Source organism: Chiloscyllium punctatum, chromosome 50, assembly GCF_047496795.1.
Source record: "Chiloscyllium punctatum isolate Juve2018m chromosome 50, sChiPun1.3, whole genome shotgun sequence".
NCBI classification, from domain to species: Eukaryota; Metazoa; Chordata; class Chondrichthyes; order Orectolobiformes; family Hemiscylliidae; genus Chiloscyllium; species Chiloscyllium punctatum.
The window spans coordinates 47,615,593-47,635,837 of NC_092788.1; positions in this window are offsets into that span (position 1 = coordinate 47,615,593).

Genomic DNA, 20,245 nt, shown 5'->3' on the forward strand with positions numbered 1-20,245 from the left:
AATGGGATACAGACAGCGGAGGGCAGAGTGAGGGCAGTGCGTCTACAATGGGATACAGACAAGGAAGGGCAGTGTGTCTGCAATGGGAGACGGACTGGGGGAGGGATGCACCTCTGCAATGGGATACAGACAGGGGAGGGAAGAGCGTGTGCGATGGGAGACAGACAGGGGAAGGGTAGAGCGTCTGCAATGGGATACAGACAGGGGAAGGGAGAGCGTCTGCAATGGGATACAGACAGGGGAGGTCGGACCGTCTGCAATGGGATACAGACAGGGGAAGGGTAGAGTGTCTGCGATGGGAGACAGACAGGGGAAGGGAGAGCGTCTGCAATGCGATACAGACAGGGGAGGTCGGACCGTCTGCAATGGGATACAGACAGGGGAAGGGAAGAGCGTCTGCAATGGGATACAGACAGGGGAGGGGAGAGCGTCTGCAATGGGATACAGACAGGGGAAGGGTAGAGTGTCTGCAATGGGATACAGACAGGGGGTGGGGAGAGCGTCTGCAATGGGATACAGACAGGGGGAGGGGAGAGCGTCTGCAATGGGATACAGACAGGGGGAGGGGAGAGCGTCTGCAATGGGATATAGACAGGGGAGGTCGGACCGTCTGCAATGGGATAGAGACAGGGCAGGGGCAGAGCGTCTGAAATGGGATACAGTCGGGGGAGGGAAGAGTGCCTGTAATGGGATACTGATGGGTGAGGTCAGAGCTTCTGCAGTGGGATATAGGCAGGGGTGGCATAACGTCTACAGTGGGATACAGATGGGGTGGGCAGAGCACCTGCATTGGGATCCAGATAGGGGAAGAGCAGAGTGTCTACAATGGGATACAGACAGGGGAGGGGAGAGCATCTACAATGCGATACAGACAGCTGAAGGCAGTGCGTCTGTAATGGGATACAGACGGGGAAGGTTAGAGCGTCTGCAATGGGATACAGACAGGGGAGGGCAGAGCATCTGCAATTTGATACTGACAGGGGGAGGGCCGAGCGTCTGCAATGGGATACAGACAGGGGAGGGCAGAGCATCAGCAATGGGATACAGACGGGGGGAGGCAGAGCATCAGCAATGGGACACAGACAGGGGAGGGCAGAGCATCAGCAATGGGATACAGACGGGGGGAGGCAGAGCATCAGCAATGTGATACGACAGGGGGAGGGCCGAGCATCTGCAATGGGATACAGACAGTGGAGGGCAGAGCATCAGCAATGAGATACAGACGGGGGGAGGCAGAGCATCTGCAATGGGATACAGACAGGGGGAGGGCAGAGCATCAGCAATGGGATGCAGACAGGGGGAGGGCCGAGCATCAGCAATGGGATACAGACAGGGGGAGGGCAGAGCATCAGCAATGGGATACAGACAGGGGAGGGCAGAGCATCAGCAATGGGATACAGACAGGGGGAGGGCCGAGCATCTGCAATGGGATACGGACAGGGGAAGGCAGAACAAGCAATGGCATAAAGACAGAGGATGGCTGTGAGCAAAGCTTCAGCAGAAAACAAAAACAGTACAATATATATGTGATGGAAATTTTCTGTTTTGTGGAAAAGACGAAACAGCAGAAATTTATTTAACTGCAAGGAGAATGCAGAACTCAGTGTTACAGAGAGATTTGTGGGTCGTAGTACATGAATCATATCAAATTAACCTGAAGATGTAGCAAGTGATTTGGAAGGTAAATGTCATGATCCTGTTTCGTGCAAGGGGTGTTGGGTATGATCTTAGTGATGTTTTTTGCATCAGTACAGGGCATTGCTGAGATTACATCTGTTGTATAATGTGTAGTTATAACTGCCTAAACTGAAAAAAAAATGCTTTCGAAATGTCTCAAAGATGTTTCTCTTTATGCATTCTTGGGATGAAGACATTACGTTATGAAGAATTAACAGTTAGGCCTGAGAATGAGGGATGGTTTATTGACCATATAAGATCTGGAGAAGAGTGTAGTTGGTGAATACTGGATGGATATTTCTTCTAGTGTGGGAGAATAAAATTGGGGAAATAATTTAAGAATAAGTCAGTTTCAAAGGAAAGGTCATTGGACAGTAAAATTGAACTGTGAATTCTCTTCCCACATATTCTGACAGACAAGTGAGCTTTTCCAGCAATTACTGTACACGTTTAAGAATATTCATTTTAACACAGACTTTGTGAAGACATGAAACGCTTATTTTTACATTATACAAGCACATAGTAATACATCTTCAAAACAAGTAGGACCATTTATTGTGAATGAATTGATTCTGCAATAACACACTGACCTGGAGTCGAGAATGTTATGGAGTCATATAGTTCGGACAATGTTCAAGAAGAGCTCACAGAGTCCAGTGTGGGACTGGAAACGTTACTGATTTAACTTACAGATGGAAAATATAGCCTATCTGTGGAGAAACATTCTATTGCTCCCTTTCTGCTTCCCAATCGCTCATCACAGCAATGTGTGGGAGTGAAAAAAAAGCCCAGTCGTCTTTCCCACTAATGGAGGAAACCTGATGAGGATTCATTGGAATCTCCCCATTACCTGAAGCAAAACAATTCAGCCAAATTCAACTGTTTCATGAAGAAATACCATTGTCAGAAGGCTGTGCAAGTAGAATAACAACAGAAGTAATTATTCGACTCGATAGTGAACAGACAGGAGATTCTGTGGCAGCAAATGGGAAACCGGAATGGTGTGTAGCCTCCCACATGCCCAGGGTCCAGGATGTCTCAGAGTGGCTGCAGAACGTTCTCACCGGGAGTAGGGGGAGGGTGGTGGGAGCGGGAAGCAGCCAGAAGTCATTGTGCACATTGGTACAAAGGACAGAATGACACAGGTAGAAATAGTGATGACATCCTACAGAGTGATTGTGGAGAGCGACGGAAAAGGATAAAATGCACGGTAATATCCAGTTTACTTCCAGTTCTCCGTGCTAGTGAGGGTAAGAATAGGAGGATATGGCAGATGAAGGGGTGGCTAAAGAATTGGTGCAGGGGGCAAAGATTTTTGGATTACTGGGATCTTTTGTGGGGCAAGGTGGCGTGTTCAGGAAGGACAAGTTGTACCTGAGCTGGAAGGGGACCAGTATCCAAGCAGGCAGGTTTGCAACTGCTGCAAGGGAGGGTTTCAACTAGATTGCCTGGGGTTGGGGAGTGGTGAGATCCTCAACAGCAGGGAGACAAGTGCGAGGCTGGAAGGAGATACAGTAATAAGAAACAGTAAAATGAAGAGACAGGTCAGGCTAGACAACGACAGGGAGCAAGGAATGTCTGTTGGATTAAATCGCAACTGTTTCAATGCAAGATGGCTGACAGGTAAGGCTGATGAACTGTGGACATGGATCGCTGCGTGGGACTGGGATATTATAGCCATTACTGATACATGGCTAAGGGAGGGACAGCACTGGCAGCTTAAAGTACCAGGGTACAGGTGCTTTATACGGGACAGAGATGGTGGAAAGAGGGGACAGAGAGTTTCATTTTTGATTAAGGCGAGTAACACAGCAGTAATCAGAGATAAAATAACTGATGGATCATCCTGTGAGGATTTGTCTGGGGAGCTAATAAATAAGAAGGGAATGGTGATAGGATTTAGATTGTACTATAGGCCCCCAAATAATAAACGAGGAATTAGTGGAACAAAAATATGTAGACAGACTGGGGAGACGCACCGGGCCAATAGGATTGCATTAGTAGGAGATTTTAATTTTCCTAACATAGACTGGGAATGACATAGAATTAAGGACTGAGATGGGGTGAATTTATTAAGTGTGTTCAGAATAGTTTCCTCAAGCAGTAAGTAGAGAGTACAAATCGGGACGGGACGAAGCGTGACCTACTCTAAGATCTAGGGCAGGACAGGTGTCTGAGGTGATAGTGGGGGAGCCCTCTGGGACCTGCGAAAATAGTTCTATTAATTTTTAAATAGTTATGCAGAAGGATAAAATTGGTCCACATGTTCAAAGTTCAAACTTGGGGCAAGGCGAATTTTGATGGAATGAGACAGGAGGTTGTAGGGGTTGGTTGGAGGAGTTTCTTTGCAGGTGAAGGGACCTCCTGCAAGTGGGAGGACTTTAAAAGTGAAATGTCGAAAGTTCAAGGTCTATATGTTACTGTGAGGGTAAAAGGCAAGGTTGGTAGGAAGAGGGAACCTCGGATGTCAGGAGATATTGAGGCTTTGACCAGCAAAAAGGAGGCGTGGCTCAGGTCCAGGCAGCTGGGATCGAGGGAATACCTGGAGGTATACAGGGGATACAGGAGTTTATGGAAGAAGGAAATCAGGAGGGTGAAAAGGGGGCACAAGATAGCTTTGGCTGAGAAGATTAGGGTGAATACAAAGAGGTTCATTAAGTATATTAAAGTCAAAAGAAGAGCTAAATGAGAATATGACCCCTCAAAGTCCAAAATGGACGTGCATGTCCTGAAGATTTGCGAGATTCTCAATGAATATTTCTCCTCTGTCTTTACCGTGGAGTAATACATGAACCTTGGGAGGCTGACAAAAGTCGTAGTGTTATCTTGGGGTGAGTCAATATCACAGGAGAAGGTGTGTTGGATGCATTAGACTGTATGAAGGTGGATTAATCTCCTGGTTGTGAACAGATGCATCCAAGAACACTGCAAGAGGCTACAGAAGAAACTACGGGGACCCTGGTTGATATTTTTGCATCATCGTTAGCAACAGGTTAGGTTCCAGAATATTGGAGATTAGCAAATGTTGTGCCATTATTCAAAAAGAGAAGCAAAGAAAAATCTGGGATCGATAGACCAGGAAGTCTAATATCTGTGGTACGTAGGTTGTTTGAGAAGAGTCTGAGGGGTGCGATATGCATGCATTTGGAAATATAAGGTTTGTTTAGAAATAGTTTTTTTGACAGATTCCCTACAGTATGGAAACAGGCCGTCTGGCACAACAAGACCACACTGACCCTCCAAACAGTCACCCACCCGGTTCCATTCCTCTACCCTATATTTACCCCTGACGAATGCACATAACACTATAGGTAAATTAGCATGGCCAATTCACCTGACCTATAGATCTTTGGATTGTGGATGGAAAATGGAGCACCCAGAGGAAACGCACACAAACACAGTGAGAATGTGCAAACTCCATACAGAGCGTCACCCGAGCTGGAACCAAACCCGGATCCATGACATTATGAGACAGCAGTACTAGCCACTTAACTACCATGTCACCCTTGCTTTTTTTCAACACAGTTCAATGACACAGGTACAAAATCTATTCTGCCCTTCACCCATGATGCACGTTCCAATATCACATACCATGGTTAATTTATTCTCCACTGAAAGTGTCATCTTATTATTAGTTTGATATTAATTTTATATCTTATTAGTTTGATATTATTAATTTTAATAATTATTATTAATAGTTGTTTTTTATACTGGAAAGATCACATGGCTTTGTGAGTGGGAGATCATGCCTCTCAAATTTGTTTGAGTTCATTGATGAAGTGACCAGGAATGTTGATGAGGGTAGGGCGGTAGAGTGTATGGTTTTCAGTAAGGCCTTTGACAAGGTTGCCATTGATAGGCTGGTCTGGAAGGTTAGAATCGCATGGAATCCAGAGGGACCTGGCAAATTAGATATACAATTGGCTTCATGGTAGTAAGCAGAGGGTAATAGTGGAAGGGTTCTCTCGGACTGGAGGCCTGTGACACATGAAGTGCCTCAGGGGTCGCTGCTGGGCCCGTTGCTATTTGTTATCTGTATCAATGATATTCTTGCGAATGTACAAGGCATGGCTAGGAAACTTGAAGATGACACTAAGATAGGTGGTATCGTGGACAATGAGGAAGTATATCAGAAATTGCAGCAGGACCTTGATCAAACTGGAGAAGTGGGCCGGGGAATATTTTGGCAACGTTAGATCAAGGTAGGAGTTTGATGTTGATTGGTAGGACCTTAAGGAGTGTAGTTGAGCAGGGGGACCATGGAGTTTAGGTCCACCGTTCTCTGAAAGTGGGGTCATAGTTAGATATGGTAGTGAAGTAGGCTTTTGCCACACTAGCAAGCATCGGTCAGGACATGGAGGAGAGCAGTTGGGAAGTTATGTTATAGTTATACAGGATGTTGGTGAGGCTGCACTTGTAGTGTTGTGTTCAGTTTTAGTCACATTGCGATCGGAAGGATGTTTTTAATTTGGAATGTGTGCAGACGGAATTTATAAAAATGTTGCCAGGACTCAACAGTATGAATTAATGGGAGAGGTTGGACAAGCGAGGACTTTTTTTCTTTAGAGCACAGGAGAGGGGCCTATAGAAGTTTACATGGATAGGGTGAATGGACCCAACCTTTTTTTCCTAGAGTTGGGGAATTAAGGAGGGGAGAGCATCAGTTTAAGGTCAGAGGGGAAAGAATAAAAGGGAAACTGATGGAAACTGTTTTACACAGAGAGTGGCACACAAAGGGAATGAGCTGTCAACAGAAGTGGTTGATGCATTTATATTAAGGATACGTAAATGGCATTTGGGCAAGTACATGGACAGGAAAGGACGAGAATGCTATTGGCCAAGTGCTGGGAAATGAGGTTAGTGTGGTTGGATATTTGGGTCAGCATGGACGAGTTTGAGCCAAAGGGCCTCTCTGCCTCTCTCCATGCTGTAGGACTTGATGACTCTACACATAGAACAGTATTTGGGTCAAACTCTCATTTTACCTTAGGTCATAAGTTCGAATCATATTTGGACAATGTTCTTTCAAGTTAACTTTGCAGATATTTTGCTTTTCAGTTTTGTTATCGATAATACGTGTGTGTGTGTGTGTGTGTGTGTGTGTGTGTGTGTGTGTGTGTGTGTGTGTATGTGTGTGTGTGTGTGTCTGTCTGTCTGTCTGTCTGTGTGTGCGTGTGTGTCTTTGTGTGTGTGTGTGTGTTTCTCAGTATTTTTCAAAGGGAAATATCACTGTACATATTTGCAATATCCTCTCGTCATTCCACTTTCCATCATAGTTTGTTTTGGTCATAGACATGTTGTTTTAGTAGATTAAAGAAATCTGCCTGACTTGTTCCGAACACTGACCCTGACACACTCTGAGAACTATATCATTGGCCATATCACCAACATAGTTATAGTTATTTTTTGTGGGCAGTGGAGGAGTGGGGCTAGAAAAGGGAGAAGTGAGCCAAAACAACACAGGGAGTTATCGACTCAATCAGCCAAGGTCAGAGACGAGGAGTTCCTTGGAGGGGATTCTGAGGGATAGAATTTGCATTTATTTAGAAAGACAAGGAATGATTAGGGATAGTCAATATGGATTTGTGAAATCATGTCTAATTAATGTCATTGAGTATTATGAAGAGATGACAAAGATGATTGAAGAATACACTGTGGTGTACAATTTTTACACAAACTTCAGCAAGGCATATAATAAGGTTTCCCATCGTAGACAGATTACTAAAATTAGATTATATGTAATCTAGTAAAAGCTAACCAATTGGATACAAATTTGGATTGAAGATAATGGATTGTTTTCCAAACTGAAGACCTGTGGCCAGCAGTGTTCTGAAAGAAACAGTGCTGAGCTCACTGCTTTTTATCACGGCTATAAACAACTTTGATGTGATTATCGGAGGCATGGTTAGTAAGTTTACAGATAACATCACCAAATTGGTTCAGTGGACAGTGAAGAAGATTATCTCAGAATATAGCGGGATCCTTGACCAACAACGAGCCAAGGACTGGCAGATGGAGTTTAATTTTGATATTGGTGAGGTTTGACATTTCGATAAGTTAAAGCGGGGTAGTGCCCTTGGAAATGTTGCTTAACAAAGAGAACAATGGGTGAAGATTCATAGTTCCTTTAAAGTGGAGTTTCGGTCGGTAGAGTAGTGAGGAACGTGGTTGACATGCTTGTCTTAATCGGTCAGAACATTGAGAATTGGAGTAGGTGTAGCGTGAGGGGCTTGGACAGGACGGAGGTGAGGCCACTTTAATAAAACTGCGTACAGATCAGTTGACTCTTTTAAAGGATGGATGTTGTTAAGCTTGAAAGGGTGCAGAAAAGATTTGAAAAGATTTTCTGGAACCTGAGGGTTTGAGCTACAGGGAGTTGATGAACAGGATGAGGCTTTTTCCCCTGGACTGTCAGAGACTGAATGGTGACATGACAGAGGTTTAATAAAGTCCTGAGGGGCATGGATAGTCTGATTGGACAAGATCTTTTTCCCAGAGTAGGGGCGTCCAGAACTAGACGGCATAGGGTGAAGGTGACAGGGAAATGTCTTAGAAGGGACCTGAGGGGAAACCTTTTCAAACAGAGGCTGGTGGGTGTACTGCCAGAGAAAGTAGTGAAAGCGGGTACAATTGCACGTTTAAAATGTAACTGGACAGGTACATAAATGGGAATGGATCATGTGATGTGGGCCAAATGCTGCCAAGTGGGATGAGATCTGATTAAGATGCCTGATCGGCATGGACAAATTTAACAATAAGGATCTTTTTCCACGCTGTATGATTCTCTTATTCTCACAGCGGGATGAGGAAGAATTCTAAAAGGGCCATTCGAATGGGAATTCTCTTCCCCGGAAGTTTGTGGTGCCTCTCTGATTACAAGTATTTACAGCTGAGTTAGTTAAAGATTTGACAGAGAACTGAGTCACGGATAATGGGACACAGACAGGACGATGAGGCTGAGACCACAATCTGATCAGCCGCAATCTTAATGCCTGGTGGAGAAGGCTCAAATTCTCTAATGACCCACTCCTGCTCCTCAGTCCCATGTTTCTGTGTTCCATTCAACCCCTCTAACCTGCTAGACAGGAGCAGTTAGAGTCCACTTATTGTTATAGTATGGTGCACAGAAATAGAGGAAACAGTTCGGTCCCTCGAGACTGTCCTACTCGGTTTGGGAGATTTGGAAAATGTAATTGGAAGACCCAGGCTGGATATGGAAGAGGTTGCTCATTTCTCTTTACAAAACCTCCCTTCTCTGTATCTTGTGCTTCATTTGTTGATCATGTTGTAGACCCGGATTCACTGTGAATACAGCCCCCAAATCTCACCCATTGATGGCTCACAAAATCCACGGGTCTCCCTGATTGCAATATTCCATAAAAGACCTTCCAGGAAAATAACACATATGAACTTTCCAATAACAGAATGGGAGAGCATCAGAAACAGGGGCAGGTCATTCACATTCCAAGCCTGCCTTGCCCTTCTTTAAGATCAAGGCTGACCTGCTCCAAGTCTCAAATCGTCTTAATGTCCAAGTCTTCTTGAGCACTTCCATAGAACACAGAACAAAGAACAGTACTGATTTGGAGATGTCGGTGTTCGACTGGGGTGTACAAAGTTAGAAATCAAATAGCACCAGGTTATAGTCCAACAGGTTTAATTGAAAGCTCACTAGCTTTCGGAGCGACGCTCCTTCATCAGGTGATAGTGGACAGCTTGATCGTAACGCAGAATTTATAGCAAAAATTTACAGTGTGATGTAACTGAAATTATACATGGAAAAAATTGATTGTCTGTTAAGCCTTTCATCTGTTAGAATACCGTGACAGTTTCACTTCTTTCATGTGTAAATCACAAAACCATTTTTAACAAAAATGTTGCATTCTCAGGTGAGCTGTGAACAATGGTGATAACAAGGTGTTGGCCCCCTGTGTTCTCTGACTATGCCATGATGTTTAGATTGATTCTAATCTAAAAAGTGAGATAACGGATTTTTACATGAATTCATGCAGATTTTGAGCTCAAGGTTCGACATGAATGCATGCAGTTAGGACCTTCAGCCCTCGACATTGTGTTGTTTATCCTACTCTAACCTACATGCTTCTGTTCACTTTGTTCCATGTGCCTATCCAAGAGTCTCTTAAGTTTCCCTCACGTATTTGACTCTCCTACCACCAATGGTCGTGCATTCAACACACCCAAAACTCTCTGTGTAAAGTATCTACCTCTGGCATCTCCTCTAAAACGTCCTCCAATTACCTTAAAATTATGGCAGATAGTGATAGACATTTCTGCCATGGGGAAATGTCTCTGGCTATTCACTCTCTATCTGCCTCTCATCATCTTGCACACCTCTATCAAGTCACCTCTCATCGAAATATTTCCTCCAATGAGAAAAGCCCTCACTCCCTCACGGTTTCTTCATAAGACTTCTAGTCCAGGCAGCATCCTGGTAAATCTCCTCTTTACACTCTCAAAAGCTTCATTATCCTTCCTATAATGAGGAGACCAGAACTGAACACAATATTCCCTGTGCGGTCTGAGCAGGGCTCTATCGAGCTGTAGCAAAATCTCGCGGCTCTTAAACTCAATCCCTCTGCAACTGAAAGCCAACATACCATACGCCTTCTTAACAACCGGATCAACTTGGGTGGCAGCTTTGAGGGATCTGTGGACACGGACGCCAGGATCCCTCTGTTTCTCCACACTGCCAAGAATCCTGCCTTTAACCATGTATTCTGTGTTCACATTCCAGCTTGCAAAGTGAATTACTTCAGTTTGAACTCCATGTGGCATTTCTCAGCCCAGCTCTGCATCCTGTCGATGTCCCATTGCAACCTACAATAGCCCTCCACATTCTGTACCACTCCAACCACCTTTCTGTCATCGGCAAACTTACTAGTCAACTCTTCAACACCCACATCCAAGTCATTTTTGAAAATAACAGAGAGCAGAGGTCACTGAACTGATCCCAGCGGGACACCACTGGTCCCTTTCAGTGATCTAGCTCCCCTAACTCTCTGTGTAAGAGAATTCCTGACATTCACTACCCTCTGTTTGAAGAAGACCTTCTCTGCTTCTGCACCATGACCTATTGATATGAACAAAAGAGGTAACGCAGGGGCTCAGGTAAGAGAGACTGACCCTGAATTCAAGGCAGTATTTGACTGAGGATGACATCAAGGAACCTGAACAAAATCACACTTACTGAGAATTAATTATGACCTCTACACCACTTGGAGTCATTCACGGCACAAGGGAAGATGATTATCATTGGTGGGCATCAATCATCTCAGCCGTGGGGCACATCTGCAGGAGATCCTCAGCGTAGCTTCCTCAGCCCAGGCATCTCCAGTTTGTCATCATAGAATCCCTACAGTGTGGAAGAAGGCTATTTAGCCCATTGAGTCCAAACTGAGCAGATTAGATTCCCTACAATGTGGAAACAGGCACTTCGGCCCAACCAGTCCACACCGACCCTCCAAAGAGTAACCCACCAAAACACATTTCCGTCTGACTAATGCACCTAACATGATGGACAATTTAGTATGGTCAATTCACCCTGCGTGCGCATCTTCGGACTGTGAGAGGAAACCGGAGCACCCGAAGGAAACTCCTGCAGACAAGTGGGGAATGTGCAAACTCCACACAGACAGTTGCCCAAGGCTGGAATCGAACCTGGGACCCTTGTGCTATGAGGCAGCAGTGTTAGCTACTGCTTCACTGTGCCAGCAGAAGAGGGGGCATTCACTGAAGACTACAAAATTTTCAGGACAGGTTGTTCCTCTTCAGCTCTTGAAACAATCTGTGACCATGTATAGCAAGACTCGGACAACTTTCAAGACCGTGTTGTTAAGTCTGGGTAACATATATGTAACATCACAGTACATTTCCTGGTAAAAGGACAGGTTCATTCAGCAGCTCAATCTGGTTTCACGAGAATGTGGGGAGGTCATTCATCCCATCAAACCTACTGGGCAAAAGAAGGATAGCACTTTCAGTCCCTCCTGCCTGTTGCACAGCAAGGTGGGAGTCTGCTCTCTCCCACATGTCACGTACATGGGATCAGAAAGAACCATTTCACACCTGGAGGCACTTACACAGTATCAGGAAGAGGCTATTCAGCTTGTCAAGCCACTAACACAGGAACAGGAAAGTGTCAGAGATGCTCCAACATCACAAACAAATGGAGCAGGGGCTGCACAGACAGACTGTTCCAAATTGATCCACATTGCTTAATTACTCATGGTACATATGTGTTACTTTAACATGGGTTTTCTGGCAGTCGGAATGAAGCCAACATTTTTTAGCCATTCTCCAAGTTATCTTCCATCTCCAAGAAGGCAGTCCAAGAGTCTCCGTGGAGGTCAGAAACCGGCGGGCAATAACTGTTTCAGAATGATGCTATTTTGGCTGCTGACAGGATTGTGTACAAAATGACACTCAATGCAGTGTCACACAGTAAAACATTAAAGTGCTCAGAGTTCATTCAGAGCCTGCACCTCGCTGTCAATTGACATGATGGTTCAGCAGATACATGTAAACTGTCGTGAATTAAACATTCAATGAAAAGTATGACATTGTCACCCCATTCAGCTGTTTGGGACATAATGAGTTGCTGTCCATACCCATCAACTTTTTATTCTCTCACAGCGCTACAGATTAAGCACATCGTTACTGCACTCTCTCCTCATGGTAACATCATGCTAGTGTTTAGTCTGGTCAAACTCCTTTGCACTGTCTCGGTGACAAAGAGATAATTGATTATAAAGCAGACCAAACCTTTACACAAAGCACCAAATACTATCTCAACAAAACACGATCAGTGGGAAAGATATTCTAACTTTTGTACTTCAATCATTTTATCTGAAGAGCCACATATCATTTACTTCCTGCCCCTATATGAATTCTGTCAGTGACTTATTACCAAGGACATCCAGGTCTTTTTCAACAAAAGCACTCGCCAACCTCTCTACCATTTAATAAATAGAAATGTACATTTGTTGTTCACATCCGAATAATTGTTATACCTTGTCAACAGCTATTGCTCAAACACTGATCCTGCTGCCACCCATCAATCCTTCAGTCCAGAGAAAAACACTACGCTTGTCGTATCTCCGTTTCTCAAATATTAATCCATGTGGTGTAGATTCCACCCCCACCTACCCATGGACTCTAACATTCCCCATTCACCTGTATTCAGACATGTCAAGCGTCTTCTAAAAATACAAATACTCCAATCCCATTGGTTCTCAACTGTCGATGTCACAACGGACAATCTCCACAAACAGGTTTATCAAAGATCATTTCCCTTTCCTGAATCTAGGCCGAATGTACCAAATCATATCATTATTCTCCAAGTGTCTAGTCGTCACGTTCCTTATAAAAGGTTCCAATATTTTTTTACTCTCAAAGCTGACATCAAATGATTTAGTTTTCTGTTTTCCCTCTCCATCCTGTTTGAAATATTTAGGTTGACAATAGCTGCTGTCCAGTCTGCAGGATCCTTTCCAGAATCTATCTAGCTTTGAAGAATAATCAGTAATTATTTCACAAGCATTGTTCTCATCTCAATAACTCTGAGATGTAACTCATCAGATGCAGCAACTTATGAAACTTCAATTCAATTAGATTTTCAGTAACATCCACTTCACTAATTCTGATTTCTTGCAGTTTCCAATTTTTACCAGTCCCTCTGTTCCCTAATATTTGTGGAAAGTAGTTTCTGTACCTTCCCCTGTGGAGATGGAACCAATGCATTCCTCTCAGCAGGCAGACGGTTTCAGTCAACTCATGAATACATTGGAGGACTGCACTTCAGAGATGGTGGATATATTACCCACTGCTGCCTGAAAAGTTCCAGAATCAATCCAGTTTAATTTATCGTGAGTGTCAGCGCAGTCCTGCTACTGGTGTGAGAACACAGGTTATACTGAAGGAGAGAATACAGCTCAGTGACCACCTCAGTTTTGAGACAAGCTGGTTTTACACCTTACACCTGAATGGGTGCAGCTTAGACAAATGTTCCTGGAAATCCCAGAGAGGAAAATATAGTGCCTCACTCCTCCCTGTTTGTACAGCTTCCCTTCTTTGTACTCTCAGCTCCATTTGTTTATCATGGACCCAGACACACTGTAAATGCAGTATTCAGAGTGGGGTCCCCAGACCACCGGGGCTCCCTGAATGAACCCAGTAGCTAACATCACAATCCTGAGAACACCATCCACAGAGCCTCCACTGACTTTCCAGATGGCAGCAGCAAGTGAATTCCCCACACCTACAATGCATCCATTCAGTATTGAAAATGCCTCGGTCTCCTCAGTTTCTCTAGGAGACAGTGGGGACTGCAGATACTGGAGATCAGAGCTGAGAAATGTGTTGCTGAAAAAGCACAGCAGGTCAGGCAGCATCCAAAGAGCAGGAGAATCGACGTTTCAGGCATGAGCGAAAGAGTGCCTCATCTTCCGCCTGGGAACCTTCCAACCACAAGGGATGAATTCAGATTTCTCCAGCTTCCTCATTTCCCCTCCCCCGTACCTTGTCTCAATCCCAACCCTCGAAATCAGCACCGCCTTCCTAACCTGCAATCTTCTTCCTGACCTCTCCGCCCCACCCCCTCTCCGGCCTGTCAGCCTCACTTTAACCTCTTTCCACCTATCGTATTTCCAATGCCCCTCCCCAAAGTCCCTCCTCCCTACCTTTTACCTTAGCCTGCTTGGCACAGTTCCCTCATTCCAGAAGAAGGGCTCATGCCCGAAACGACGATTCTCCTGATCTTTGGATGCTGCCTGACCTGCTGTGCTTTTCCAGCAATACATTTTTCAGCTCCTCAATTTCTTTTCCTGGCTGAGAAAACTCTTATATCTCCACACAGTCGCACAGTAACAGTTCCTCTCTCCAAATAAGCAGTTGACAATTGAACATTACGTTTCTCTATATCTCAGCGACTATAATTATTGCTAATGGAATTGATCACCACACTCAGAGACGAGATATAGAGGGAACATAACTCACGGTAAGCAAAGACATCCCATAATAAATATGATACTCAGGAATATGTGAAAAGGGGAAATGGTAGAATAACTTCCCATTCTGTTTTCCTTCCAGTCCATCATCAGCAATCCTTTTGCTTGCTTTTCCTTTCTCTCTCTCTCTCTCTCCATCTCTCTCTCTTTCACTCTCACTTTCTCTCTCTTGCTGGACATCATCCACTCAACACAAACCTCCCGCTCACCCTTCCAACCATCCCTGATATAATGATATTATTTCTCAGTTGCATTCAGTTTTGATAGGTTCACTGAACTCGAAACACTATTTGTGTTTTTTTTCCCGACATACTGCCATACCTGCTTAGATTCCCCAACGTTCTTTCAGACGGTGGAGAATTTTATTTCAGATCGCCAGCATCCGCATTTTCTTGGTTATGTCACCTTTAATGTTGTTGTTTCGCGGGATGCCAGCATCACTGGCAAGGACAGCATTTGTTGTCCATCCCAACTGCCCTTGAACCACGCAGCCATTTGTCAAGGCAATATGGAGGCAACCATACTGTTGTGGATCTGAGGTTACACATAGTTCAGACAGGGCAAACATGGTAGGTTTCTTTTCCAAAGGTTATTAAAATACTAAGAAAAAATATCCTGATGGTTTATGCTTGCCATGAGTGAAATTAGGCTTCATTCCTATTTTTGATATTGGAATTTAAATTTAGTCATCGGATGTGATAGGATTTCAGACAATGCGTTTAGAGTTAACCTGTGCCTCTGAATTACACAGTCAGTGACATTATTACTCTGTTTAAGAGTCCCTGTTGTGAAGTAACTGTAGAGACAAGAACAAGTTTGTGGTCAAACTATTTTTGACTGGAGGAGAGGTCAGAAGAGAACTGGAGCCATAAAATCTGTCGTTACCGAAGGGGGAGGTGATGGAGAAGTCAGCAACAGAACGCAGGCAAATCTGGAGATTGGGGATATTATGAAGGTGGGCGTCGGCATGTTTGATGACAGAGAGAATATGGATACATAAAACAGTTCACGGTAAGTGGACTCGAAGGTTCCGAACAGTCTTTTACCTTCTCAGATGTTTATGAGTAAGTAGTTTGGAAATTCATGAGAATGAAGTAGCGTTTGTGACTGAAAGATTATGTATATGCTAAATATAATCAGCCAGAATAGCAATAACATTCAGCATCATTCATAGAATTGATAGAGATAGACTTACCAGGAACACCAATAATAGCGAGGATGGGATAGTACCCAGCTTGAATTATCATCAGTACTGCTTGTATCCGCAACTCGAACCATGCCCAATCCCGAGAAAGATAGTAAAGACCCAAGGATAAACTCCTGTCCACTGTTATAACGTTCAAGTCTAATGTTCTCAGATTCGGATCCATTGTTGGAACATTCTAGTCTAAAATTCTCAAATTAAATCAATTGTTGGATCATTTTAATGTTCTCAGAATCTGATCTCTCTCTCTTTCTCTGCAGCGGCTGATCCCAATCTTGTTGAGGTTGACTCGGCGCCGAATACTATGGCAAAACAAGTTGAAAGAAGGTACTAATTATGGAAGAGGGAAATCCTCCAGTGACCCAGTTAGGTCCAGAAAGACTGATATTAATCAGTCACTGAACCAACAGCTCCAGTTAACCCATTTCACAGCAACTCTGAAATATATCACAATAATACTTGGTGTGTGTGGGATTTTTATATCGATGATTATTGGTCTAATTGCACATCTCCAGTTGTAAACATCGAGGTGAGGGAGAGACATAATTCTTTCTCTTCACAAGCTCGATGCTTATGCTGTGTTTTGGCAGAATAGGAATTGCTGGGCTCCCGAGGCCGTCTGTGTCTGATCACCAGGCCTGCTGCATCTTTTTGCTTTATTTATTTATGTTTAACTTTGACTTTTGTCTGTTCAGCATTATACGGTTTAGGTGGGTTTAGACATTTTTGAGAGCCATAGACGATGTAAATACAGTCCATTCCGTGTATTCTTGCAGCCACGGCCTGGTCCTGTGGAGTGACAGTCAAATTCTTGCAGAACCAGGATTCTTAGTTTTACCTTTCACCAGTTATTGCTGGTGTCTCAGCAGGATTGGAAGGTAGGAAATCTCTCCCAGGTGCTACACATTGTCTCTGTGATTTCTCTCGGAAATGTCTTTTGATGTTCTTTCCTCCTGGATTGGAGAACTGCATGTCAGACAATCTGTTTCCTGCATTTGTTTTTTGACATTTGTGTGCTTATTCGATGATACCATATTGGAACAGTTACTGTATAGTAGTTAAATAAACTATTATTCTGCTAAGTTTTCCAACAGAATTAAATTATTTCAAGTTCCTCTTCCTTTTGTTGTCTTTTGTCGACAGTCTTCGAATAAATTGTGTTTTGCTTTATGTCGAATATTTTGACCAAGTAAATTCTATCTCAAACACATCACCTCACATTTACCAGCGGAATTGGCCGACCTGGAGGAGTGATAATCATGTCAGGAATTATATCGGATACTCAATCCACCTCTCAGATCCAGCCCGGACACGTATAAGCCCAGATGAGATACCTGCTCAGCATGAAGTACTGCGTAGACCAGGCTAGTGTACTGCTCACCAATCCATCCAGGGTCGAACACTGTTTAGAGCTCACCAATTCACTACTTATGTGTCCAACAGTGCACTGATCTATAAACAGTGCGCTGTGCAAAACAAACAAAGGCATTGTTCTATACACATGGACTGGATATCTGTGCAGTATGGGGAAGCTATGCAGTGAATAGCAGTGAATTTATCCATTAATCTGGAGCAGTTACCTTCCCAGCATACACAGCAGTGTACACCAATCACTGCATTGCTGAGTAATACTGTGTTAGATCACTGCTCAGCGTGGAGAAACTTGCAGGTCATGCTGGAAGTGACAGGATGTGTAGCTCCCATCCATTTACAGTTCCATATCTCCATTGTGGCAAGACACTGCCAGAGAGAGATGGCGGGGGAATCAGTTTAAGTACCAATAAATGGGCGGAGGTTGGTTAAAAGACAGGGGGAGATTGAGAGAGAATTTCAGAGAAAGATCTGATGGTAGGTTTAAAAATTGTGAAATGAAAACATTTCGATAGCATCTTGCAATATAGGCCACTGTTTCCAGGAATGATGGGTGAGCAGGATATTGGTATAACTTAAGATGATGGAGAGTTTTGGATAAGCATTTGTCCTGCAACTTTGTAACTGGGAGTAGGGTCAGAAGAGTCTTCGACTCATTGGCGTGAATCGAACAATAATTTGTCTCAGTGCCATTTTCCTTGAGTGTGACATAGTGATTGTCTGCACGAGGCTGAGCTAGTTTCCTGGTGTTATCTTATCGAACTCACCTCATTAACTATCTACCTCACTCCATGGTGTCTCTCTCATTCAATACCAGCCCGATTCTCCCACGCGTCATGGCTGGAGGAACACACCATGTCCCGGATGCCCCTGGATATTCAGTGATTCCTGGTACTGCTGACATCATTTAAAGGCCAATGGGCACGCGGCTGAGCTTTCTCAATTTGGAGCTGCCCTGCATAGTTTACTGAGCATGGCAGATAAGGGGAAATTACACCACAGCTTGTTGAGAGGGGTACGGAAGTCCTGGTGAATAGTCCAGTACAGAGAGGGACCATTCTCTTCCCAGAGAGAGACGCACAACCAGAAGCACCGAGCATTGTCAGAGCACACCACCCAGCTCAGTGGAGTATCTGCAGACCAAAAAATCTAGTAATACCGGAAAAGCACCTTCCCTGCTCTGTCAGGATAAGAGTCACCGTATTGTTTCTACTCTCTCACACTCACTGTATATCTGTTAGAGCCTTCCCCAGAATAAGGCTCCATCACTCTCACCACTGCAATGCAGCACATTCTCTCCCTCTCTCTCTCTCTCTCTCTCACCTACGCAATACCACCACATGGTTATAAACTGTTCTTATGAGTACAGTTTCTAGAATTCTCTGGATGATGTCGTTTGTACAATGTTCCACATAATTTTCAAACTAATTCAACTTTAGCAAAATATTCATCCCCCAGCATGTAACGCGTCAGAGGAAGTAGCAGATTTTTAACTTTTCACTCAGGATGATAGTGCATCATGAGGCCATTCATCCTCTCACATATGCTCCACTATTCAGACAAAGGGAGAACCTAAACACATGAAGACTCACTCTCTTCTTGAAAACAGGCGCCAGTTTGGTGTTCCGCCAGTTTCACTGGAACACTCCTGTAATCCTGAGAGTTCTCTAATATTTCACGCAGTGCCACCAGTCACTCTGTAAGCACTTCTATAAAAACAAGCTATGAATTGCTGATGAGCTGTAAACGCTTGGTCTTTTCTGTTTGAGAAAAGTCTTGTTCGTTTTGTTAGAGACAATGCAAAACTTTCATCTGACTACAAATTTGTTTACAATATTTAAACTCTTTGTGCCTTCCCCTGAGAGAAAAGATGTAAAATACTGTTTTAAATTCTCTGCATGTTCCCTGAAACCAGTTCTCCAGTCACATCCTCCAGGTGTCCCACATATTCATTCCTGCCTTTCTTCCAAGGGTCACACATACATCATGAACGTTATTTATTCGATATGGGAAAACTCTTGTGGTTAGTTTTTTTTAAATATTTCTTGCCAATTTTGGAATATTTTTCTTTGTATTTTGTTTTATACAATCTGCTTCTTGTTCCAAAAGTAAACTTCCCAAATGTGGCCGACGCTAGAATTCACCAATTTGAATTCCTTAGTTTGTGATTGATTAGTATCCTTCACAGCCTTTGTGTATCATGGGTGGTTCATCTTCATATCTTCATATCATCTTCTTTTTGACCAGAGTCAATAATAGCTGAGCATTATTAAGCGGTACCTGCTTAAATGTGCCCCGCAGCCCCCACACATCTGCTGACCTTCACCTGTGTCTATTTTCACACTCAGTATTTGACCAGATATATTACATAAATCTGCATTTGAAATACCTGGTTCCTTTCATTCATTCAGGGGGAACCTACATATGTGGCTGAACACATGGAGAGTGACTCATTCTCTCAGTTTTTCTGTCTCTGTGATTTCTGTTCAATGATACCACATTCCAGTGGGGAGCTCCCTCCATGATATCCTTTTCTCTCAAACGAGAAATCCCCTCACTCTGATGTACTGAGCCGTCAGGTGTGACTGTCCCATCACCCTCAATTCAGCCCTCACGCCATCCCCTCCTTCCCAGAACAATGATAAACCCCCTTGCCCTAATTAACTACTGCACTATAATCCACATTCACAAAATCATCCTCCGCCACTCCCACCACCTCCTGCAGGACAGCTCCATCAAACACATCTTCCCCTCCCGTCCACTGTCTGTATTTCACAGGGACTATTCCTTCTGTGTCACGCTCCATCACCCTGAACATTTCCCCACAACCCCATGGCACCTTCCCATGTAAATGCAGAAGCTGCAACATTTGCCCCTTCACCTCTTCCCTCCTCACAGTCCAAGGCCCTAAACACACCTTCCAGGTAAAGCAGCATTTCACTTGCACACTTTCAATCCAGTCTCCTGC